Source organism: Notothenia rossii, assembly GCF_949606895.1.
Source record: "Notothenia rossii genome assembly, chromosome: 2".
Classification (NCBI taxonomy): Eukaryota; Metazoa; Chordata; class Actinopteri; order Perciformes; family Nototheniidae; genus Notothenia; species Notothenia rossii.
In genome coordinates, this window is record NC_136904.1 from 9920327 (window position 1) to 9928048 (window position 7722).

Below are 7722 nucleotides of genomic sequence, written 5' to 3' on the forward strand. Positions count from 1 at the left end.
TCCTGCTCCCGGTCTGTGTTTGGCTAATGTGAGTGCACCACCTCAGGAGCTGTTTTAGATAGAAGGTAATATATGCCTAAAATGCCACTGAATCTGTTATAAGCTGTGTTTTGCAACTAGACAGGGAAAGTTGTTGATTTTTGTTGATATAGAATACTTTTGCTTGGATTCGGTTAAGACGTGCCTGCCTGAATGTTGGGGGAGTAATAGGCTAATATATACTCATTGCATTAAGTATGACTCATAAATATTTGTCAAACATATTTTGCGCCCACACACCCAATAATATGAGTATGTTTGGATTCAGTATTTACCTACAGTTAAGACACACAACTCAATTAAAAACATGCAGACCTATGTATCCTCCAATAAATTGTTAAAAACCATATCAGAGGATCTTGAGCCCAGTATAGTCACATGCCAGAGAAAGGATCCTGTTGTCACAGCATCCTCAATACAACAACCCAGACATATCTGAGCACAGATGTCGATATAGATATCTGGGCCTAATTCTCTTCCCATCAACAATTAGCTGACAATCACAATGACTTGCAATAATTTGCTGACTTCACACTGTTTTGGCGAGTGTGCTCAGGAGAAGACAATAAATTATTCTCTGGGCCTGGATGTGAGATTTAGTGAGGTGAAGCCCAGTCAGACCAGGGGCAGTGCATTCCTGGCAAAGCAGATTTACAGTCACCACGCTATACTTAAAGCCTCATTATAATGGCCAGTAAAGGAACTGTGTCCGGCATGAAGAGAAACCCAAAGGGACTCATCTTGGGTTATAAATTCTAACTCTGAAGACTTCTATTCTGGATCATTGAGAGCAGACCAATGGGACTGATTAGGTGTTTAACATTGTTGCATGTCAGATTGTTTGCACAGAATACAGATGTTTTCATTGATTTCAAACATTTAAAGCAATATCATATTGTTAGATCCAAGTCCTGAAAGAAACAACAATTGGATACGACTATAGTTTTTGTTCGTTTCTATTTACTACAAACTAAATATGTGTTATATTACTGCAGATCATTTTGCAACATATGGGAGTGTTAAAGATGGCTAAATGTGTTTGTCCTACCTTATTGAGTGCTTTTCCTTAATCTCTATATGATATCGCTGCATATCCATTTGCAGAGATTTAAAACTTGTTCGAGAAAAAGGATGCATGTCTGGTTTTGTGTAGAGTATCGTGCAACTCGGCTCATACATCATTCTGAACAGTGGAGCTCAAACATCCAAGTGAAGTCAAAATAAGAAACACACATTAATGAGTTGATGGGGGACTTTAAAGTGTTAATAAAAGTACTGTAAATCTCCTGTGTTATGGGTTTAGTTCACCTCAGTAAATAACAATGTTGTTTTGTGTTTGGAGATCTTCAAAAAGTCAGATTGGCTTCACTGCACTTTATCACTTTTTTTTATCAAATTGAAATCAGAAAAACATATTACTATTTGTAATGCCGGACGTGGAATAAAATGCTTAAAATAAGTAAAACCTTGCACCTACCCCCTTTTTCTAGCACACTCACTCTATTATGACACACCAAATCATGACAAACCACCAGCTATACTATAAAATAAACTGCAGTGTAGACATGAGTGGTGAAACATGACTGCTAAATATGAACCACGGACCAGCTCATTTTGTTAATGGCATCCTAATATACAGTGATGACATTTTGCACAGAAGCATTCTGTGAAATACTTTCAACATTGTGACTTTGGATCAGAGCAAGAAAGTTGTTTATACTTTGGATTTAAGCCAGGGATACTTTAACGAATACGATCCAAAAAGGGGGCTGCAGAAAGCCTGCAGGTCTTTGGCACATTTTGCTTGTTATTAACTTCTTGATTGACATAAAAAATATTGATGATGAGAAACTAAACTTCAGAGGTGGTTTGTAGATCTGCTCAGATTAGTTGGAGAACTATTTTAAAGGGGACCTATCATGCAAAATGCACTTTGTGATGTATTTTATACATATGTGTCCACGGTGCGTCGGGGAACTCACGCAGCGTCAGAAAATAAAACCCTGTCTTTTTTCCTCCGTACCCACATCTTTTAAAAACGGGTGTACAACGAGCGGATACAGATTCAAAAGAGGGGTTAGAGCAGTATGAGGGATAGCTATACAATGGGTGAACTGTTTGGTATTTGGAAAAAAAAACTTCACAGACATGTTTTGTATTGGTGTGGCCCTATACAATATATGTTTCAAATATAGCATGATAGGTCCACTTTAAGGCAAATTTATTTTTAAAATATTCGCATTGCCTAATCCGAAGCTGTTCTCCCTGATAACTTCTTCAAAAATGTTATACACATTCACACACATTTTATGTTAAGCCGGCACACAAACTATTTGAGGGATGTGTTGGCAGCTCTCGTTTAAAGAACATTTTAAAAGGTTGAAGTACCACTTTGTTCAAGTACCACTTGGCAAAAGCTTAACCACAAAAAAAACATAACATATGGCCTTTGCAGTTAAATGTTTTAAAGGAAATATATATACAATGCTTTTGATCACATGCTACCGGTGTGGCTGGAATGCTAGCAATGTTAGCATTGCACTGTTGGTTACACAATACCATGACCCACAACATATTCCATTCCCGCAATCTCCAGCTCTACTTTGTGATTGGCCAAGTGTTAGCATGCTTACACGCTAAACCAGTCTTTCTCAAAATGGGGCGCGCTCCCCCTGGTGGGCGCAGAGGCATGACAGCGCCAGAGACCAGGAGGAAAAATTATTATGACAAAAACATTTCAAAAGATAATTTTTATGACGTCAGCATGACCGGCGGAAGTTACACTTAGAAACCTTAGAGACCTATGAGGGCGCTGTAGGACACAGGTGTGTAATGTACATTTGAAGGATGGAAGGTCAATACGCGGCGTCAAGCGGGTGCTAGAGGGTGCTGCAGGTCCCCCTATAGGATAGCCATAGCACCCCCAAGAAATGTATGTATTTTTTATTTTTGTGTGTGAAATTCATAATTTGAAAAATGATTGATTCAAAAATAATATGCTACAGTACAAGTACGTCTAGGTCTCTGTGTTTCATTCACGCTCGGCTCTGTGTGTGTGTGAAACGAGCCGTTTTGTGTGCGTGCGCGAGCGAGAGAGAGCGCTGACCGGTACCGGAGATTGTTGTTGTTAGCATCTGGTGCTAGCTAGCTACGCTAACGGATATAAGGAGCTTTTTCAACAACAAGGTGGAGGGAGAACTCTCGCCTGTCAGACTGAGAGGCTCAGATATCAGCTCAGGTGAAGTAAAGGACTCTCAGTGTTTAGATTACCCACTGAGATTAGTTATCTCAGTAGGTCTCAAACGGTTTGGTCATGATTAATGTAAACAATTATTTCCGAGGCACACGTTTATATGATCATTATTAAAAAAATAAGAGAATAAATGAAAAACAGTTATGAGATACTACGTAAAACAACAATACAATTTAAAAAGGGAGTGATTTGTAAAATATCCATAAAGAAAAAGTAAATCTGTTTCTGTTTCATATGGGTGTTGAGAGATGTATCCATAGATCTCTTAATTTTGCTCTCAAAGTGCACCAGATTGATGTATTTAACTTTAATATTTAAAAAAGAATCTTCCCGGGGGAGCTTGCCCCCAGACCCTAGGTCCACTCCCCACCTATAAAAATAGCACTTTACCCATGCTTACACCTATATGGCGTGAGCTGATTATCGAGCCTTCATTGTAACAGTTGCGGGTACGTTGTGTATTTGCGTGGGGAGTGTTGCAGTAGAAAGTTCAACTGTAGCGACTGGTAGATTAATGGGAAACCCTAAATGTTTGAGCACCCTCTATGAAACGTCAAGCTACCCCACAGCACCCCCAAAAGACAGGCGCCGCCACTGAGCCTGCAACCCCGTTTTGAAGAAATGTGCAGTGCCAAACAGGCTCATTGCAGCCTCTAATGCTGTGATAAAACACACCTTTTTGCCAAATATCAGCATTTTCTTTCTTTTCATTTGTTTGCACAGATTGCAAAGTGGCAAAGTATTATAACTTATTGTTCTAGCAAAGGGATTGCACAATTGTATTTATTTTTTTGAACACATGCACAGACCTATGGAGCATTGTTTTATTATCACTGTTCTAGCAAAGTGATTAAGGAATGCTCCCGTTCATACTGATGTATTTTAATAAATGTTAACTTGGCCCATTACGTGACTATTTGTGTTGGGGGGGCCCGACTTTTTTTTTCTCAAAAGGGGGGGTCCTGACGGAAAAAGTTTGAGAACCACTGCGCTAAACTAACAGTGAATAAGGTAAACAGTACATCGACTAACAATATTAGCATGCTGATGTTAGCATTTAGCTGCAAAGACCCGCTATATGTATGTTGACTCTTAAAAAAATAAAACAAAAGGAAAGTTGTAGATGTATCACACTCATGTACAGTAGGTGGCGGTATGCACCTTTAAAGTTCTTTGCAATCTGCCAAAAACCGAGAGAAGAAGAAGAAGAAGAGGTGAGTGGATTAAAAACCTGCAGAGGTTGCATTAAGTGTATTTACACCTGTACAGGATGATTCTGTTACACACACTAACCTGGGGGGGTCTACAAGTCCCTGCTGGTGTGCTCACATGTTAGCAGAGGCCCTGGTAATTTGTTCTTGATATGAGCTGTTTTCAGCCTTTACAGACAATTTGCTCACAACTTCAAATCATTCATCAAGTTCACTCTAGCAGGTTGCCTTTCTGGATGCTCAGTGGATGAAAAATACCAGGATACAGCTCTAAAAATGATTTGTGCTTTTCATTTCAGGGGAGTTTAATAGAGTTTAGTAAAGAAAAAAGAAAAAAAAAGCTAAAACAGCATTTAACTCCTCATTGGTTCAGACAGTTTACAAACGTCATTGTCATTAGTGCAGTGTGGTGTAACACAAGTCCAGGGTTACACGATCTGCAATAGCACCATGAAAAGACAGCATAACCCTCTAAAACCTCATGAGAGTTTGACAGCGGACATGTTGAAACACTGCTAGACAGTAAGCGCATGTGTGTAAGAGATTTCTCTGTGTGCAAGGGAAGCGTGATGGAAGAGAAATGGCTAATCAAAGAATTTGCTGTTGTTGCAGTACCATGTTGCACCACTGCAATTCAACCCTGTGAGGGATATATATCAAGCAGGCAGTTCATTACCTGGAGTGCTTGGCTCCTGTACCGGAGAGTCAGTCACAGACTCATGTGAAGATATTGACTTCCCACCATCCATCCCCTGCAACGGGGTCCAGTGGGTCCACCCATCTAATTGGTTCATTGCTTTAAAATGTTTTTGTGTTATGATGATAGTCTCTGGATACTTTGTAGATATTTTAAGTGTGTTGTTCACTTCCTAACTGTGGTTGTTAAGGCACTTTAGGTTGAACCAGCGCCATATAGATAGAAGAGTTACGACAGCGGAAGTCCAAAAACGGTTATCGTCACGTGGTTCATGCAGACGAGGATTGTTCCCCGGAAGTTCATGGCGGGCAATGTGAATGCATTGATAACAGGAGATAGAACTACGATTTTTGGTAATTATTAGTGAATAAAGGTTTTGATTTGCAATATTTATACAACAAATCGATATGTGTATGTATTTACATCAACATGTTTTAAAAAATAAAATAGAATTTGCTAATATTAAGTGATAATATTAGGATTAGTGTGAACAACTAGTTTACATGTTAGGCTAACAGTGCCTTGGTTAAAGAGCCTGTTGCTGTTTATAGCTTTGAATTCTTTAAAACCAATATTATGTTCTTAAACTTGTATGGTAGTCAGGAGCATCACTTTCTAATGTTTATTGATATATTTAGAGGGAGGGGATCTAAAGGAATGCTTCAAAATTCAGATTAGATTCATTTCTACCATTTTCTTAAATGCATGGTAGTTTCAGTAATCCCATGGTAATTGAGGACACAAGTTATCTAAATGACTAATGTCATCTTTATGGCTTTCAGAAAGGACAGGAGACCGAAAGGTGACTATCAAAGGACTAGCAGCAGCAGCAGCAGCATGATGATGATGATGATGTTAAATGTGTTGTTTTAGGAACATCCATTGCAAATACATGGAATTCAATAAACATTGAATAGCATATCATGCAGTTTGTCTGTGCCTTTTCCTCCGTGTTGTCCTGGTTTGCTGTGCTGCCTCCTAGTCGCCACCATGGTTTGCTGTGCTGCCTGGGGATGCTCAAATCGCTCCGAGAAAGAAGTACGAATGTACGGCTTCCCCACTGACACAGAGCGGAGGAAAAAATGGCTGGCTCAAGTCAGCAGGAGCAATTTCAGGACCAACAGCAAAAAAATATGTGAGGTTATTATATACAAACACTGCATTTGCACTTTTTCACAAAACGAAAACCACACCATTGGGAAAGCTTAATGTTTTGTTTAATACAAAAAAACAGGGAAAGGCTTGAAAAACACTGAGAGTTGAGACTCAGGGTGCAGGGTGAGGGTCTCAGTGCAGGTATTCAGGCTCCATTGAATCCCCCTCTGGTTCTTGTGCTGAAAGAGGGAGTAACAGACAGGAGAAAGGGTTATGCTTATGCACACCTATATAGCACACCTATTGGATGGTAAATTGCCTTGGGGAGATAAGGTGTGGTCTTTGTTCCCAACTGAAGTTATGGAACTTTATTATTTGTGAGTTTAACAAAGTATGACAAATGGCATCAGTAACAGATGTGATATGAATTTCATCATTTTCCATCAATCCAAAATCAGCTGAGCTGCAACATTATACAGACAGGTAATAATCAACATAATCACAAGGACACAATATGGCTCTGCTAAAAACACTCACTCTTACACGCACCAAAGTTATATTTATCTAATATGTAACTCCCTCCACCCCCGCATACAATCCCGTTTAGAAGCGCCTCTTCTCTAATTCAACAACGTTGGACGAAATGACATTAAGAGAACAGAATTTACAATTAAAAGGCTGTTCAACGTGTGTTGCTAACTTGATCCGTTATCCTAGCTTTATCTGTTATCTGTAAACGTTCCCTAAATCTACTAATTTAGGGATAATCCACTGACATCCTTTAATACACATGTTAATTTGAATCAGATGTACTGATAATATCCGCAATATAAATCTTTAAGCTTCTTCTTACCTTTAAAAGTCCGTCACGAACGGTCTATTATGCTGCAACTCTACAGCTCTGCTAGCCTTGGCGCTAACTTCCGGGGAACGATTGAGAGGCTCCACGATCCGCCATTGCTGTAAAAAAAGTGGTCCATTGGAGTGAACGGAGATGACGTAACTCTCAGTCTATACGGCGCTGGGTTGAACATGTAGTGTGAAATTCAACGTGTAACATTCAGAAATAAAAATATGTAAATATATGATGTACTTTACTTTTGTAACTGGTATGGTTCTTTGTACAATATACAACTCCACTAAATGTAACAAGAACATTTAGTACATTCTACCCCAATTAGTTTTTTGGGTAATATTCCAATTTACTTTTAGATTAAGATATCAAACCATGATCTGAGTATTTGGAAATTGCTCAACCAACTGCAGGATTAAAATGCAAGCAATACTATAACGCATCAAACAGTCCAATTCTCAATTGCACTGGTCATAAACACATATTTTTTTATACTAAAACTGAACTTTTACTATTGTGGATCTGTTTAAATCTTCCACCGTTGGTCATACAATAGCCAACAGTGCTTCGACAG

At 39.0% G+C, this 7722-nt stretch overlaps 1 long non-coding RNA gene across 1 annotated transcript; it reads right to left on the minus strand.

Annotated features, from left to right (window-relative positions):
* Window positions 1–6400: 6400 nt before the first annotated feature.
* Window positions 6401–7316, minus strand: LOC307030380. Its single transcript, XR_013805641.1, has 2 exons — window positions 7149–7316; window positions 6401–6534 (listed from the first exon to the last, which is right to left on the minus strand). It is a non-coding gene; the product is annotated as an uncharacterized lncRNA (long non-coding RNA).
* Window positions 7317–7722: the final 406 nt, after the last annotated feature.